The 18,126-nt window shown below is 42.3% G+C and overlaps 2 protein-coding genes across 3 annotated transcripts in view; one reads left to right on the top strand and one right to left on the bottom strand.

Annotated features, from left to right (window-relative positions):
• LOC126475303 (D-glucuronyl C5-epimerase B) overlaps nucleotides 1-15,977 on the bottom strand; it is a 417,781-nt gene extending 401,804 nt beyond the window's left edge. The window contains exon 1 of the mRNA XM_050103072.1: nucleotides 15,840-15,977. The gene's annotated coding sequence lies outside the window, so the exon portion shown is untranslated. The remainder of the gene's footprint in view (nucleotides 1-15,839) is intronic.
• Nucleotides 1-18,126, top strand: part of LOC126475304 (uncharacterized) — a 598,246-nt gene that overhangs the window by 269,943 nt on the left and 310,177 nt on the right. The gene's annotated exons all lie outside the window — the stretch shown is intronic.

Here is an 18,126-nt window from a genome sequence, read left to right as displayed (position 1 = left end):
CGGCCATAGAAAGTTGGGGTACAAAAATTCTCTCCCATGTAGACAGAAGTCCAGAAATACCCGTCCACTTGACATTCTTCTTAGCATGTTTTTATTAGGTCGCTTTCTTGACTGTCTCTTCCACACAAATTTTACAGCTGATTCGCTACGGTCGCAGGTTCGAATCCTGCCTCGGGCATGGATGTGTGTGATGTCCTTAGGATAGTTAGATTTAAGTAGTTCTAAGTTCTAGGGGACTGATGACCTCAGATGTTAAGTCCCATAGTGCTCAGAGCCATTGGAACCATTTTTTTACAGCTGATTTTAAACCATCTTGCCGATGAGCTAGACACTTGAAATTTTAAATACAGTTCAGAACTGGATGAAACCGCAATATTGACTCGCTTTCTTGTCGCTCTGTGTGGTTGGGTGAAGAACGCCCGTAACGCCTGACATCTTAGCTGCTCTGTAGGACCAGCATATTGTGTGGGTAGAACCGAAATGCGTTCCAGGTAATATGCGACGGTAGCAGGCTGAAAGGGGGGGGGGGGGAGGGGGAGTGGTGGGGAGGGAGGAGCGTGGGGGGGGGGGAGGGGTTTTGTGGAAGACGAGATTGATATTACTTTCTTGTCTGTCTGTTCCGTACAAATTTTGCAAATGATTGTAAGCTAGATACTTGATATTTTACACATAGCTGAGACCTGTACGACACTGTTAATTCGCGCTCTTATCTGATGAGTGGCGGAGGGTGCTTTGTGTGCCACTGCCATTTCTCCCTTTTCCTGTTCCAGTACTCAATGTTTCGCAGGAAGAATTATTGCTGGTAAGCCTGTGTGTGAGCTCAAATATATCTAATTTTTTTCTTCACGGTCTTTTCTCGAGTTGTAGTTAGGAGGAAGCAATACAGTGAGTCAAGTGGACTGGAGTAAACCTGAAATTTACCACATGTCTCTGTTGTAATCTGATCAAAGTAATTGAAATAGATGAAAAATTTCACACACACATGAGTCTAAGGAGCAAATAATTACTAAAATAAAAACGAATTGTTAGTGTACCACGTTTCTATATCGGACTGACATATAAAATAATTTCTCTAGTCCCATACAGATTCGCATCTCCATAACCATAGTCCTCATTTGTGATTGTGCAACTAACAACTACTGCAACTTGGCAGTTGAAGATAGCTGAAGAGCACACATCGTGTAGCCAAACGTTCATGAGACCAGTAAATATATATGATCCCTGTCATTATGCACCGATGGTTGAATGTTACTATTCAGTTTGTCTAGCGACCTAAAGATGACACTAATGTAGTGTCGAAACTAGTGGCGTAATTAATATATTTTCCAAAAAATACGGCTGTTAGTATTCCTTACTTCAAGAAATTTATGACCACCTGCGGTCCCAAGTCCAGTTCTGTGATGGATCATCTAAGATTTAATTTTAGCCAGTTGTTGAAGGTAATGTGTCGTATTAAACGATTTGTCGGTTGCTTATTGACTGCAGGCGAGACTTATTACGAAAAAGCCAAATTTTTAAATTTAAAGATATATTTGCCCTACAAGAAGAACATTATACCGCTACCAGTTAAAAAGTATTGAGAAGTAGTAGCATGAAACAAGAGACTAAGATTTAACAAATCCTCTGTCAGGTTTTTTTTCAAACTGCGACTGAATTAGCTGCGTTATTAACTCTGATTTATCGCAGACTTTTTTTTTGCGCTTGGAGTACGAGAGGAAGTGTGAGTCAGCCGTGTTTACAAGTGCGATAACGGAGCAGACCAGTGAATGAAGGCACACACTTCTGCTACACAGTTCTACATCAATTCTGGTCGTGGGTGATAAATGACACACTCGCAGGAAAACAGCGAAGAAGGTCTAGTTTGGCGGCAGCGAGGAATTGCTTCAAGGCAGTTTTATGTAAGACATGTCTACAAAGCTTCGCTACGCCGTTGATGATCAGAGTAGTTCTGTCAGTGGTCATAGGCAGAGATGAGGTGCTGCAGCCACATGTGAGTTCTCAAAGGAACATTTGGTCCCGAATTCATGTTGGGAGACAATGTGACCAGTGTCATCACAGCTGTCCTGAAGAACGAATTTGTTGAAGATGGGGCGTACACCCCAAGGACTGGTTACTGTCACCAGGTCTGAATAGTGTGCAGCATTGGGGAGATGTGCTGCATCCCGTCATGGATACTAAGGCATCTTCCAGACTTTCGCATATATTTACTCAGAAATGGAATTGTCAGCCAATAGCCCCTATCGCTCAAGTTAGTGAGAACACAGCACACCATTATTGAGGAGATGTGGTAGCTACGTGGGAGGGGCAAATAATATCTCATATTAACTACTTTGTTCTAGTTTTCTACTTATTTATTCCTGTTATTATTTTATGTTTAATACCAGCTAAAAGCAAGTACTTAGTACTTATATGATTGTACGTTTAACGCGGACGTATTTCATCCTTCCATCGGCATGAGATTTTTTGCAAGGGAATTTCAATTAAGACAGTATGTACTGATTGCATCGTCCCTAACTATTCTGAAGATTTATTTCATGTGGTGCACTAAGGGAGGTAGGACGTCAAACGGGCCGTCTTGGAGCAGGAGAGACCATAGGACATTTTAATTTCACCTGTGTATACCTTCACGAATAAATTCATAAAACTTTGTCAGCATGACCAGGAAGGATTCAAGATTCACAATCATAGCAGTGGAAGTTCAAAAAATAACAAAATTAATTTTGTTTTACATGTGAAAATTCATCATTTTTTCACTTACTATTGGCTGCGCTTGTTGCTGTAGGTACACGTTTCATCATAAGTAAGAGAGATTCTTCAATGAATTTTGCACAGCATACAAACCATACCTACAGGTGTATGAAACTCTAGAAATTATTTAATTTATGAAAAAATGAAGGTGCTGTTACATTTTAAACTACATGTTCAGAAAAAACTCAAATTATATAGTTAATTATCTCAATTTTTACCACAGTTTTCAATAGATTTGGAAAATTCTAGAGTTTCATACACCTGTAAGTATGGTTTGTATGCTGTGCAAAATTTATCGAAGAATCTCCCTTACTTATGAAGAAAAGTGTACCTACAGCAACAAGTGCAGCCAATGGTAAGTGAAAAAAAGGTCAAATTTCAAATGTAAAAAAAACTATTTTCTTATATCTTTGAACTTCCACTGCTATGAGTGTAAATCCTGAATCCTTTCTGGCCATTTTGACAAAGTTTTATGAATTTATTCGTAAAAGTAAAGACAGTGGAAATTAAAATGTCCTCTGGGGCCTCTCCTGCTCCAAGTCGTCCCGTTTGACTCCTACCCCCCCTTAAGTCAGTGAACTTGGGAGACAGTGATCCAAACCATCCAAATCCGTCAAAGAATCTACTCGTTGTCCTTTAATTTTTGTTCGGCATGAGATCTCAGGTTTACCGCTAATTGTAAGTAAATTTTGATTCACTTGTGAATATGGTAGGAAAAACTATGGCAACTTAATTTTTTCTTGAAGACAGGACTGAACGTCATTTGATGCATTAAAAGAGGTCAGTTAGTTTTCGAAGCCGATGTCTGTTAATGGTTGTGAAGAAGAAGTACTTGCTTAAACTAAACCTTGGGATCGCAAAGATTGACTTTTACTCTTCGAAACATTCAATTACTCTGCTGAAAGAGCTACCTCTTTCACCATATTGAATGGATATTGTGTGATGAACGATGTTACTTAGACAATCATGATAAAATGCTTTACTTCTGTTGCTCTTATAGTATAGAAACAACATCGTCGCACACCGAGCGTGCAAGGGTCGTACCGAACCAACATTAAATGAAAGACTAAGCACTAGTTCATTTGGTAATAAAGACAATAAGTCACGCAGTCAGTAGAACTCTTGGGATTCTGTAAGTCCATTTTATACCAGTCATTTCTCTATGGATCAATGTCTCGTACTAAGATCCAATACTCTATGTGCTCAAAAATATCCGGACACTCCCAAAAACATAAGTTTTTTTCATATGAGGTGCACTGTGCTCCTACCTCCTACCAGGTACTCCAGATCAGCGACCTCAGTCATTAGACATCGTGAGAGAGCAAAATGGAGCGCTCCGCGGAACTCACGGACTTCGAACATGGTCAGATGATTGGGTGTCACTTGTGTCATAGCCCTGTACGCGAGATTAACAAGCGGCTGCTCGTAAGCCACACATCACACCAGTAAATGCCAAACGTCGTCTCGCTTGGTGTAAGGAGCGTAAACATTGGACGATTGAACAGTGGAAAAACGTTGTGTGGAGTGACGAATCACGGTACACAATGTGGTGATCTGATGGCAGGGCGTGGGTGTGGCGAATGCCCGGTGAACGTCATTTGTCAGCGTGTGTAGTGCCAACAGTAAAATTCGAAAGTGGTGGTCTTATAGTGTGATTGGTTTTATCATGGAGGGGGCTTGCACCCCTTGTTGTTTTGCGTGGCACTATCGCAGTACAGGCCTACATTGCTGTTTTAAGCACCTTCTTGCTTCCCACTGTTGAAGAACAATTTGTGGATGACGATTGCATCTTTCAACACGATCGAGCACCTGTTCATAATGCACGGCCTGTGGCGGAGTGGTGACATGGCAGTAACATCCCTGTAATGGACTGGTCTGCACAGAGTCCTGACAGAAACCCTTTAGACTGTTTTGGAACGCCGACTTCGTGCCAGGCCTTACCGACCGACATCGGTACCTCTCCTCAGTGGAGCACTCCGTGAAGAATGGGCTGCCATTCCCCTAGGAAACCTTCCAGCACCTGACTGAACGTACGCCTGAGAGAGTGGAAGCTATCATCAAGGCTAAGGGTGGGCATACACCATACTGAATTCCAGCATTACCGATGGTGGGCTTCACGTACTTGTAAGTCATTTTCAGCCAGGTGTCCGGATACTTTTGATCACATAGTGTAAATTACATGGATATTACCTCTTGCGAATGTAATCCCATCATTTAACACACATGGCATTATTAAAAGGAGCAAAGAATGTGAAAAGCGTGAATCAACCAGGAACCAATCGCAACAATTGAGCATTTGTTAATTTCCCTCTCCACATCATGAGTGATGGTTAACCACACCGTCCCCTTGTGGTCCAAATTTCCACTTATTATTTTTTATCTAATCATCTTCAGCGAGCTTACCACGTTATATTCAAGCGTGGTCCTTTTAGGTTATTATTTTCACATTATACGTCCGGTAATTTGAAGCTATCCTTTGTGGTGTGCTGTCCAACAAGTGTTCGCGACTTGGGGTGTTACAGTTAAAGATCATTTCTATTACACTGAGTGTAACGAATCTCTGTTTACATGCTTACGATTCTCAGTGAACCAATTTTATTAGAATTAATGTGTTTTACTTTGCGGAGTGGCTCTGTCCTTCCCTTGTATATCCGTAAGCTCCCTCTTTTATTGCATCGTACTAATTACACTGAGTATAACGAATACTTATATGCATATATCTACATCACGAATAAAGGTCCCTTACACAAGGTATTATTTATCAAATTAATTACTTTATCAGCAATAATTATACAATTTTATGCTTTGGAAGTTAATAAAAGGAATAGGTCGATTCACCCCGAATAATCAATCAGACAAAAGTTCGAGAAGTACTAAGTTCATCACACCTACAAAAACCCGAGTATTTCAATAAAATCTGAACCATGGAGCGATTATCATGCGTGTGGGGATTCGTTAGACCCAATGTAATTAGTACGATACAACAAAAGAGGGCGCCTACCGATGGACAGGGAAGGACAGAGCCCGGTTTACTAATAGCAGTAAGCATGTATTCGTTACATTCAGTGAGTTCCGCGCTCTCTAATGGAAATGATCTTTAACTCTTAACACCCCGACGCGAAGACACGTGGTGGACAGCGCCACACAAAGTATGTGTTCAAGCTGTCCGTCGTATAATGCGGAAAAAGTAAACCAAAAGGACTGCGCTTGCATATAATGTGGAAATCTCGTTGAATGCGATTAGCTGAAAGAATAATAATCGGAAATTTGGATCAGAAGGCGAGCACGGTGGGTCAGCAGTCACGATGCACAAAAAAAGATATTGGCTTCAACGGAACAAATTCGTTCACGTAGCACGTCACAACTAATTAACACTCCGCAAAGTCACTGGCGTTGAACAAACATACCGAAACATGAAATATTAAACTTAGTAACAACTAACATAATAAACCCACGGGGTCGGTAACGAACGAACAACAATGCACATTTGTATGATCGCACGTAAAATGTGAAATCAATTTGACTGAAAGCCTGAGCTTCACTGAAAACATAAATAATTAGTAGCAACGCATTAAAGCGTTGATTTATTCACGTCTATCCTCATCCTAACCTGCACAAAGCAACCTGTCTTACACTGTCGCGTTCCAGAGGAACGGACATACCCACACCAGGACGTCGGCCACTATGGCTGACTTAAAAAACCGGTCTCCAACCGTCCGCTGAAAACGGAAAATGGTTCTCTGTAAGGAAGGGAATGGCGCCATTGAGCTAGCCAGTAGAGCGGCACAAAAACCGGCGAGGCCTCGGATTTGCAGCATTTTGCATTAGAGGATATCTGCGGAACGAAAATATTTAGATTGGTATTGTTACATCTGAAAAACACTCGACCACTCATCCATATGGTATAGGCAGACATTCCAGGCGTGGTAAGGGACAAGGAAAGGGGTTGTTTATCTCTAATAAAATAAAGCAAAGCCGCTCCATTGTATCCTTTTCCAAACTGCCGTACAACCCCAACTGGACAGCAGAGGCAACAGAAACTTACGACGTTAGCAGTCCGCGAAAACTTAAATTATGAGAGGGAGCTGAGGGTATGCTCATTTCAGAATAACGACGACAAATCTGCAAAGATCTTCATTGTTCTGGAACTAGTTTCGGCAGTATATCATCGTCTGCTAGGCATACAGTTTTGAAAATGGTGTACACCACATGCACAGTTTTGTGTTAAGAGTACCGTGTAACAAGTCTGTCGGAGATGTATCCTGGGATATATGATGTCATGACGTATTCTAGGGCTACCTATTGTTATAGCGATAAGTAGATTTATAAGATAATTGAAAACTTCAATACACAGTATTAATGTTCCACAGTAATATTTATTTAATAGCTTGTTATCAAACGACTTTCGGCTTCTTAGGCCATCGTCATATAATTTGATACTAAACAGATAGTCCAAAAACTCCAGCGAGGATTCATAGCTGCACATAAATGGTTGTACAAAGATACCTGACACTTTATGACAGCATCGATACGAAACCTAAAAAGACTCTTATCAAATAACTACTGTACTACAGTATATTCAGATATTAAAACCAGATGAATGTAGAAGCCAAATATGGTTCAAATGGCTCTGAGCACTACGGTACTTAACATCTGAGGTCATCAGTCACCTAGAACTTAGAACTACTTAAACCTAACTAACCTAAGGACATCACACACATCCATGCCCGAGGCAGGATTCGAACCTGCGACCGTAGCAGTCGCGCGGTTTCCGGACTGAAGAACCTAGAACAGCTCGGCCACCGCGGCTGGCGGCCAAATGTGCTTGTACAAGTGAGTACTACCGCTACTATGTCAAATGGACAAAGTGATGAATTCGATGAACAGGCCGAAAAATAGCGGAAGGGAAAAGAAGTCTATGGAACGTGGGTGTGGAACAGTTCTAACAAGCTCATTATCTTATGGTGACAGAAATAATATCTAGCTCCTGCGACGTTAGTAAGGGGGAGTAATTGGACTGCCTTCGGTCATTGAGGACCATATCAGGATTCCTTGATTAGTTAAAATTATAATCATATGGTAGAGATAAATTTAAAAAATTTTGAAGTCCTCTAGAAGATGGCGTACTGTCGATACTGTTGAACAAAGAAATTTTGGCAGCTTTGTGGTGTCAATATACAGAGTGAGTCAGAAGGAAAGGTCTCATACTCTGTGGGGTGATAGCATTATGATCTTGAACGAAAAACGTCATGTGGACATGTACCCTTTTACGGACGGTTACCTAGATAAAAAACGTTTAATCACATTTGTACGTTTTTCTTTTTTTTCAATAACTCAGGAACCACACCTTCCAGCGAAATCGTGCCTCAACACAGAATCACACTACATTAAATTTTCTACAAAAAAGGAGCTATTCATTTTTTTTCTGTAGGGCTAATAGTTTGCACGAAGAGAGAGCGAGAATACTGAAAATCTCGCGCGACGCACATGCGCTGTAGTTTACGTCATTTTTGTAGGCCAATTTGAGGTAGTTTCCCGACTTTATAGACCAGAAGTGTCCCGTATCAAATTCTTCGTCTGAGCTCTTTCTACTCTACTACGATAGATGCGAAAAATAAATAATACAGGAAATAAGTAACAATGTACACTAAATGTGTTCTACCTCGGAAACAATTCGGAATAGGGCGCACGTCCATTTGAAGTTTTTTTGTTCGGAATCACTATCACCCTTCGAAGTATGTACCTCTCCTCCTTACTGAATCTGCATCAAAATGTTTTTTTTCCTTGTGATAGCTGTGGAAAACAATTTAAAGAATATTTTGTACGTAACCTTGTTGAGGAAAGCACAGAATACTAATCCCCATTTGTCTTGCTCTGTCTTTTACTATGATGTGCCTTAAGAGCGTGAGAGTGTGTGGCATATTTCTAGTATATTCGTAATTCATATTGATTGATGATGCAGTATGTATAAATAACGTCGAATTTTTGTTTGATAAGACGCTTTAAAAACGCAGTCCCATTTAAAAGGGGCCGCTTCTAACACACCAGTGCCGATTGTTACAGGTATACTTGGTCCCGGTTTACGAAGATTTTTAATATTCCTGAGTCGGTTCCGGGCACACATACATGATAGTAGCTTTCTTTCGCCGCGAAAAGTTAACTGCGTCCTGTATCAGCGACGGCAATAGATGTCCCGCCGGCACGAAAGCTTATTCAAGCTTTGTTTCTCGGCGCTTATTCTAGCGTCGCTAAAATTCCGTGCATCTGGCTCGAAGCTTCGACAGCAGGAGGAATGCCGTGCGTGACACATTTTCTCATCAAAACTAACTCGTTTAATGACACGATGACGCCACTATTATGAGCGAGATGTGACCGTGCTCGTTCTGCTCCCGTTGAGATACTAAGTCAGCTACATTCTTGATGGTCATGTAACTATATAGCAGTGGAGTTACCTACCCGTTAATTCCCTTAATTTTCGTAGCTGCGTGACATCGATTCGTGGAATAAAAAATGGAAGGAAGATTAGAGTTTAACGTCCCGTCGACAGCGATGTCATTAGAGACGGAGCACAAACTTGAATTTTCTTACGGATCTGGGGAAAGAAATCGGGCTTTCCCTTTTCGAAGGAACCGTCTCGGCGTTTTCTTCGAGCGATTTAGGTAAATCTCGGAAAACCTAAATCTGGACGACCAGACGTGGATTTGAACCATCGTCTTCCCGAGTCCAGTGTGCTATCCCTGCGCCGCCTAGCCCGGACACGTACCTGTGACTGAGATCACAATGACACCGATATCGGTGGATTCCACCGACGATCGACATCGGCCGAAGACGCGACCGATCTTTTATAATAAGCACACCATTACGTGCACGGTCACACAATAGCCGATATCATCGTCAGAACGTACACACTTCGGACGACAGTCGGTGAAATTCAAATCAGTTTATTTTCTTCCGTCAGATCGACCAACGTTCTTACACACACAATTTGGTGTATGAGGAACTGATTAATTTATTCCAAGAAAGAAGAGTTTGTGGCATCCTGACGATGGAAATACGATAATCGACATATAGTTCGGACTCTATGGACTAATATCACACGTTAATTGGAAACCACAAGTAGGCAAAATCTTTGAGGAGGGTGGCGTATCTTACGCTTATAATACTGTAGTGGATCTTTTTTTTTTTGGGTATGTAGCTGTCTAGAAATTACTATTTACTGTTTACTGGCATTCTATGCCAGCAGGCTTGTAATTCTGTTATGTGTTCTACAAATGTGGTGTACGGTATGTATTTCCACTTTTCAGTGCTTCAGGTGTTTAGAGTATCTTATGCTAAACATTCTGCTTGTCTTTCACTCTTACGATAAATGAAATCATTGAACTGGCGTGCATCTGCACAAGTTTAAGTAAATACAGTGAAAGCGAGTGTTCGTAACTTACTTTACAAGGTCACCACAAATTATCTCGTATGTAACAGAACGTTTCTTCCGTGATAACACATATTCGTAAAACTTGTCTCGTTTATCCGATTGCACAGAACAGAATGTACAATGCTCGCCTCTTGTTTTCGAGACAGATCTAGCTCATTCACATGCATTCGGAATCTTTGTGGTAGAAAAAGCAGCAATGCAGCACTCGTCTCTAATAACAGGTGTCGCGGTATGCATCCGTTCGTAAGAAGTTAAAATCTAACCTGCTTCATACATACAATAGATTCTAACCTAACCTAACCACCTTGTCCCCGCAAAAACTGAAGAAAGAGAGCGGACGTACTGTGACTATGCTATTGGACGATGTTATTGGACGACCTCTGGCGACGGCGTCCGACGACCATTGTCTGTGCCACTGTGCACGTATTCTAAGCGAGTAAGTATCAAGGTACAAATATACGTAGGGTTGGGCGTTCAATCCTCGATCGGCCCTAGTACTGTTTCTGTCGCATATCGCAACTTTCATGTCTGGGTATGATTTTTCTAGATGTGAAAAAGTACCAAGTTGCTGTATGGTACTTAAACTGAAGGTCAACGTAAAACTGCCTGGGGAAGTCAGTTTACTGTGTGAGATGCTGAGGAACACCACCTCCGATACGCTAAGTAATTCATTTTGGTGTTATGGATTAACAATAGCTATACCTTCATGCCCCCGCCCCAAGTCATGGACCTTGCCGTGGTGGATTCAATTGCTTTCCTCTGTTACAAAAAGGTACGGCCAAACTTTCAGGAAACATTCCTCACACACAAAGAAAGAAAATATGTTATGTGGACATGTGTCCGGAAACGCTTACTTTCCATGTTAGAGCTCATTTTATTACTTCTCTTCAAATCATATTAATCATGGAATCGAAACACACAGCAACAGAACGTACCAGCGTGACTTCAAATGTTCAAAATGTCCTCCGTTAGCGAGGATACATGCATCCACCCTCCGTCGCATGGAATCCCTGATGCGCTGATGCAGCCCTGCAGAATGGCGTATTGTATCACAGCCGTCCACAATACGAGCACGAAGAGTCTCTACATTTGGTACCGGGGTTGCGTAGACAAGAGCTTTCAAATACCCCCATAAATGAAAGTCAAGAGGGTTGAGGTCAGGAGAGCGTGGAGGCCATGGAATTGGTCCGCCTCTACCAATCCATCGGTCACCGAATCTGTTGTTGAGAAGCGTACGAACACTTCGACTGAAATGTGCAGGAGCTCCACCGTGCATGAACCACATGTTGTGTCGTAATTGTAAAGGCACATGTTCTAGCAGCACAGGTAGAGTATCCCGTATGAAATCTTGATAACGTGCTCCATTGAGCGCAGGTGGAATAACATGGGGCCCAATCAAGACATCACCAACAATGCCTGCCCAAACGTTCACAGAAAATCTGTGTTGATGACGTGATTGCACAATTGCGTGCGGATTCTCGTCAGCCCACACATGTTGATTGTGAAAATTTACAATTTGATCACGTTGGAATGAAGCCTCATCCGTAAAGAGAACATTTGCATTGAAATGAGGATTGACACATTGTTGGATGAACCATTCGCAGAAGTGTACCCGTGGAGGCCAATCAGCTGCTGATAGTGCCTGCACACGCTGTACATGGTACGGAAACAACCGGTTCTCCCGTAGCACTCTCCATACAGTGACGTGGTCAACGTTACATTGTGCAGCAGCAACTTCTCTGACGCTGACATTAGGGATCGTCAACTGCACGAAGAATTGCCTCGTCCATTGCAGGTGACCTAGTCGTTCTAGGTCTTCCCCAGTCGCGAGTCATAGGCTGGAATGTTCCATACCCCATAAGACGCCGCCCGCATCTCGTGGTCGTGCGGTAGCGTTCTCGCTTCCCACGCCCGGGTTCCCGGGTTCGATTCCCGGCGGGGTCAGGGATTTTCTCTGCCTCGTGATGGCTGGGTGTTGTGTGCTGTCCTTAGGTTAGTTAGGTTTAAGTAGTTCTAAGTTCTAGGGGACTGATGACCATAGATGTTAAGTCCCATAGTGCTCAGAGCCTTTTGAACCTTTTGAACCTAAGACGCCGATCAATTGCTTCGAACGTCTTCCTGTCGGGACACCTTCGTTCTGGAAATCTGTCTCGATACAAACGTACTGCGCCACGGCTATTGCCCCGTGCTAATCCATACATCAAATGGGCATCTGCCAACTCCGCATTTGTAAACATTGCACTGACTGCAAAACCACGTTCGTGATGAACACTAACCTGTTGATGGAACGTACTGATGTGCTTGATGCTAGTACTGTAGAGCAATGAGTCGCATGTCAACACAAGCACCGAAGTCAACATTACCTTCCTTCAATTGGGCCAGCTGACGGTGAATCGAGGAAGTACAGTACATACTGACGAAACTAAAATGAAGTCTAACATGGAAATTAAGCGTTTCCGGACACATGTCCACATGACATCTTTTCTTTATTTGTGTGTTAGGAATGTTTCCTGAAAGTTTGGCCGTACCTTTTTGTAACACCCTGTATACACGGAGGTGACCAGTCACGGGATAGCAATAATTACACATTTACAGGTGGTGCTAGTATCGCGTACACAAGGTATAAAAGGGCAGTGCATTGGCGGAGCTGTCTTTTGTACTCACGTGAATCACGTGGGAAAGACGCAACGGGATTTAACAGACTTTGAACGCCGAATGGTAGTTGGAGCTAGACGCATAGTATACACCATTTCGGAAATCGTTAACGAATTCAACATTCCGAGGTCCACAGTGTCTAGAGTGTGCCTTGAATACCAAATATGAGTCATTAGATAAAGTTGGCACTGGACCTATGGAACTGTGCAACGTAGACTAGCCTTTTAATAAATGTTCGTTGATATCGGTGTCATTTCACAGTCAGGTCGCGAACTGTATACTCGGTCCTTGTTGGGTCAAAGACGTACCCATACTTCGCAGTTAAATGAAGAGGTGAATCGAGTAAAATGTTCCAGAAACACTGATAGAGAATGGACGTGAAGTACATATTTTTAATGGTTAAAGCATGTCACATAGCGAAAGACGCAAGAAGGAAGGACAGAAACGTGAACTCTTACCGCTTGCGTTAAAGGCGAAGGCCGTAATTGTAGCTGAAAGCATTTCTGCTAATTCCTACAAACCGTCCCTGTCTGGCCAGTGTTCAGTCCTTAATGAGTCAAAAGAACACTACACTGAAATTTTCCTGTCAGCAGCAGCATTCTCGCAAGTGTTCACTCGATTCAGCGACTGACTGGAGCACGTGATGATTGTTTACTAGCGTCTTGTGTCCTCCGTTTATCCCAATAGTGTGTCTGTGAACCCTACGTAAGCGGTATGTGCGAGTCCGTGGAATGTTCCTTGGGAAGAATGAGAATTATTTTTTGAAACTCAGTTAACTGGTTTCCGATAAAGAATCGTTTGTGCATTTTTTCTTATTTGTTTTATATAACAGATTTTCCGTATTTCTTTTTAGAGCACTTGAGTTCATCAGTCTTTCGGTTAACCATAGTGCACTTCTCTTTCCACATTCGAAGTACGCGGTCATTCTAAAATGAGGTGAATGTGACTGAAGAAATACTGTTCGACTTTTTATCATGTCATCAGATGACTTGAACAGGTTACATAGCAGCCCGTCAAAGAGTGCTCAAACGAGCTATTATGTGACGTATTCAAATGGTTCAAATAGCTCTGAGCACTATGGGACTTAACATCTGAGGTCATCAGTCACCTAGAACTTAGAACTACTTAAACTTCAAATAGCTCTGAGCACTATGGGACTTAACATCTGAGGTCATCAGTCACCTAGAACTTTGAACTACTTAAACCTAACTAACCTAAGGACATCACACACATCCATGTCTGAGGCAGGATTCGAACCTGCGACCGTAGCGGTCGCGCGGTTGCAGACTGTAGCGCCTAGAACCGCTCGGCCACAACGGCCGGTTATGTGACATATTCAAATCATCTTATAACTCCATGGTAATAAGCAGAAATGGTAGTGATGCTGCTTACGTGGCCTGGGGCCGAAATAAGTAATAAAAAAATTACAGTGCAATGACTGTGTTTCCCTAATGCAGTATGCGTAGTCTGTGTAAGATGTTGAGAAGGTTGCAATAGAGATGATCACACGACTGGGCTTTGTCCGTCGTATTGGAATGTACAGTTCAGGACTACGACAAAAGATTCATTTGTTTCCTAATAGAACAGTATTCTCACAGAGTTTGCATTGCGCTACGAGTGGTGTGTCTTGACAAAATGGCGACAAAGCAAGGAGAGAGTTTTTGTGTGTTGGAATATGCGAGATGTTTATTCGTTATAACAGCGCAGCGTGCATTCAGAACGAATTATCGAAAAGAATCGCCATGTAAACGCAGAATTGTGCGTTGATATCGACAATAATAGGGACACTGCTTGTCCCTATCAAAACAAAAGCACCGGTCGACTAAGTGTGTCAGATGTAACCGTGGAGAGAGCGAGGGAAAGTTTCGTACGCAGCCCAAAAATAATCATCAGTCCGCGCAAGCCACGAACTTGGAATACCGCAGCAGACAATGTTGAAGATTTTGCGACGGCGGTTACGTTTCAAACCATACCGCCGGCAACTTGTGCAACAATTAAAAATGGAAGCGCCCCCAATTTTTTCTTCATAATGCAGGAAGCACTTGAACGTTTCGGCTTCAAGCTGATATCCAGAGATGAAACAACCTTTTGTTTCTCTGGAAAGTTTAATCACCACAATGTAAGAGTGTGAGGCATTGAAAATATGTACTCATAAATTGTGGCGCACGAACGAGATTCGCCGAAGGTTAGTGTTTTCCGTGCAGTGTCACAGACGATGCTGTGTGAGTCGTTTTTCTTCTATAAGAAGGCTGTGACTGGTACATCTTACCTTGATAATTACGTTGCAGTTGAAGCTGTTGCCACAACTGGCTAATGATTCTGATAGTTTTATGTTCCAACGAGACAGTGCACTACTCCTCATTGGGGCATCCATGTTCATTGCTATCTAAAGGAAGACCTTCCGCATCTTTTGAGTGGTCGTAGTGGTGAAGTTGATGTGGATTTGTTTCCTTCGGCCCCGCCCCCCCCCCCCCACCCCCACCCCAGGTCTCTTGACCTATCGTCTTTTTTGACTTTTTTCCTTGGAAACTGCATTAAGGACTGTGTTCCTGTACCCCACCACCAAGAACACTGAAGCACCTCAGATTAGGCATCAAAGCTGTTCTAATGACCGCTGACAGGATGTTTCTCCGCAAGGTATGGAACGAATTTCACTCCTACGTTTATGTGTGTCCTGTCAGCGCAGGGGCACTCGTAGAACATTGGTAGAATGCAAAATGCAAACTTGGCGAGTTTACCGTTGTATTCACGCATCAGTCATATTTGCACAGGTAATACCTTGGAAAATTTAGAGCTTTGGAAACGAATGAATCACTTATCAATGATCTGATATCAATGATACATAACAACAGGTCTGCGCGTGAAGTTTTCTGGTCTTCCTACTGACATGTGACAATGATGAACGTGTCTTGGTGCTTCTTCGTAGTTATCGGGGGTAATCCATTGCAGCGGATACTGGCGCTAAGAAACGCGAGTTTCTGTCTGAGAGCTGTGACGCCGGACATACCTGGAGTTGGTGTTCTCAAGCAGAAGTCGCCACTGCAAAAGATACGCATCCGGATGTTCTCCGTCAGTTGTGGATCGTGACGCAACAACAGACTTGGTGTGTGTAACATGTACTAAATATACGACCGCCACTTCACTGCACTTCTGGCCCACGACTGCTGGCCGGCGCGAGCCACTTCTGTGCTCTGCACTCGCTATACACTTACGCGAACACGCATGCGCATTGTCTCTCCTGAGAGCCCGCCAGCAACGGCCTTGCCGTGAAAAGAAAAAAACAACCTCAGTAGGAACGACTGGGCAGTCTCGCTAACGACCACGGGAGCTACTGAGTAACGACTGTCAAGCTACTGAGAAACGAACCAGTTTCTTGCAGGCATATTAATTATTGTAAATATTCTTTGTTTTGTGATCTGTTTGTGGCTTCTCTTATTAGTAAAATATTATGAACTGTTGCTGGGTCATATTTTAAGATAAACTGCATTTAGAAGATGCTTTCATCAATAGAAGCTAATTATGTTGATGTCGACTTGGTCCCAAGCTGTGAAACAGGGTTCTACTTTTGACATATAAAAAAGCCGAAAAACGGTCAAACTGAGTACATCCTAAGTATGAAAGTACAATTAAGACAAAATATTACAAATATAATATATAAAAATGAGTGTTTCCTCGTTTTCTATGCATTCCTAGGCCATTCATTCGACTGAAATGAAATTTTATTGAGTTGCTTGGCGAATGCCTGCGAAGGTTTCTGTGGAGTTTAACAAGCACCTCACACCCACAGGGAGGGGCGTAAAAAGGCGGTGATAAGAAGGTTAACATCTGGTGCACTTTCAGTCAGATTCTGTACGTACATGACTCATTATCTTTATAATTATTTGCAGAAAAAGTGTGGTGGAAGCGATATACTCCAACCACCCCTAGGGGTGAGAAAAAATATTCTATAACGACCGATATAGCATCATATCTATGGTTTTCTCGCTCACTAGATTTATCGGTGACAGTTATGATGACGTTTCTCCTCTAGAGTAGAAGGTAGCGGGGGGAGGGGGGGGGGTGGAGAGGGGTCAAAGGCACTGGCATATCAGCAGTATCTCTGCAACCTCTGAAGGAACTACTCAGAAAATATCACTTATCACTTGCTGTCTGCAAAAATTCACTGTGACAGCAAGAAAGGGCTAGAAACCCTGCGATGGAAATGGGTGACGTGAAAGCATAACTTAGAAATGCCTCGTACAATTCCGACCAAATTTTGTGTACACATTTATTTATATAAAATATTTGTATTTTCTTCCTGCATAAGTTGAGTAGAATACCTTAAAAGTAAGACGCTCGACCTGTGATATTTGGGTTGTTCAAAGTATCAATTACATCGTGAGAAAGAGTGATTTCGTCAGCGTGTTTCGGAGCCAAAGATCACGCCACACTTCTCAATACTACAGATACATTAAATGTTCTCTCTAGAGTCAATAGCGGAGATTCAGATGTCATTGACAATCATTTTCCTCAAAACAGTAATCATTTACTGACAGAGTTACAAATTTCCTCAGAAATCAGATGAAACTGCAGGTCGAAATTCGCTAGAGATACGGATGAAATATCTGTACAATTTTGTGTGTGTGTGTGTGTGTGACATATGTATAAGCGAAGGAAGTTGCGGGCAAAAAAATTCAAATATGTCGATTAAATGTGGAAAATCCGTGTTTTTCCACATGGTCAATTATAACTGGTGTTCAAAGTCTCTCTCCGCAGTGCCGTATGATTGTTAGCCGCGCATGCCGTATGATTGTTCGCCTGCCTGGGTTTTTCAACGAAACAATAAATGCTCAACGACACTGCAGTGATATTCTGTACCCATTCATAGGAGAACTTGTGTTAAGCGAAATACTGAACGGTTGTTTTCAACGAGATGGTGCAACCGTGCATACAGCTCGCGTTTCAACGTCACTGTTTGCTGATGTTTTTGGTGATCGCATAATTTCACACGACTTTGACTCCAACGATCGCCTGACGTAACATCACCTGACTTTTTCCTTTGGAGTGCAGCGAAAGCAACTGTCTATAAAAACCGTCCAAAATCCATCGATGAATTGAAAACTGCAATATCCACTTTCACAGCTTCTGTTACAGAAGAAACGTGTTTGGAAACATGGTTAGACGAATTGAATTGTATATTCAAACAGGGGGGACACTTTCAACACTTAACGTGAAAATTTGTAAGTAAAAATGAATATTCAATAAATTAATAACTTGTATTTCACTGAGTTTCATTTCGGTATATTCACTGCGGC

Source organism: Schistocerca serialis, chromosome 4, assembly GCF_023864345.2.
Source record: "Schistocerca serialis cubense isolate TAMUIC-IGC-003099 chromosome 4, iqSchSeri2.2, whole genome shotgun sequence".
Classification (NCBI taxonomy): domain Eukaryota; kingdom Metazoa; phylum Arthropoda; class Insecta; order Orthoptera; family Acrididae; genus Schistocerca; species Schistocerca serialis.
This window is presented reverse-complemented; position numbering and strand designations above follow the sequence as displayed.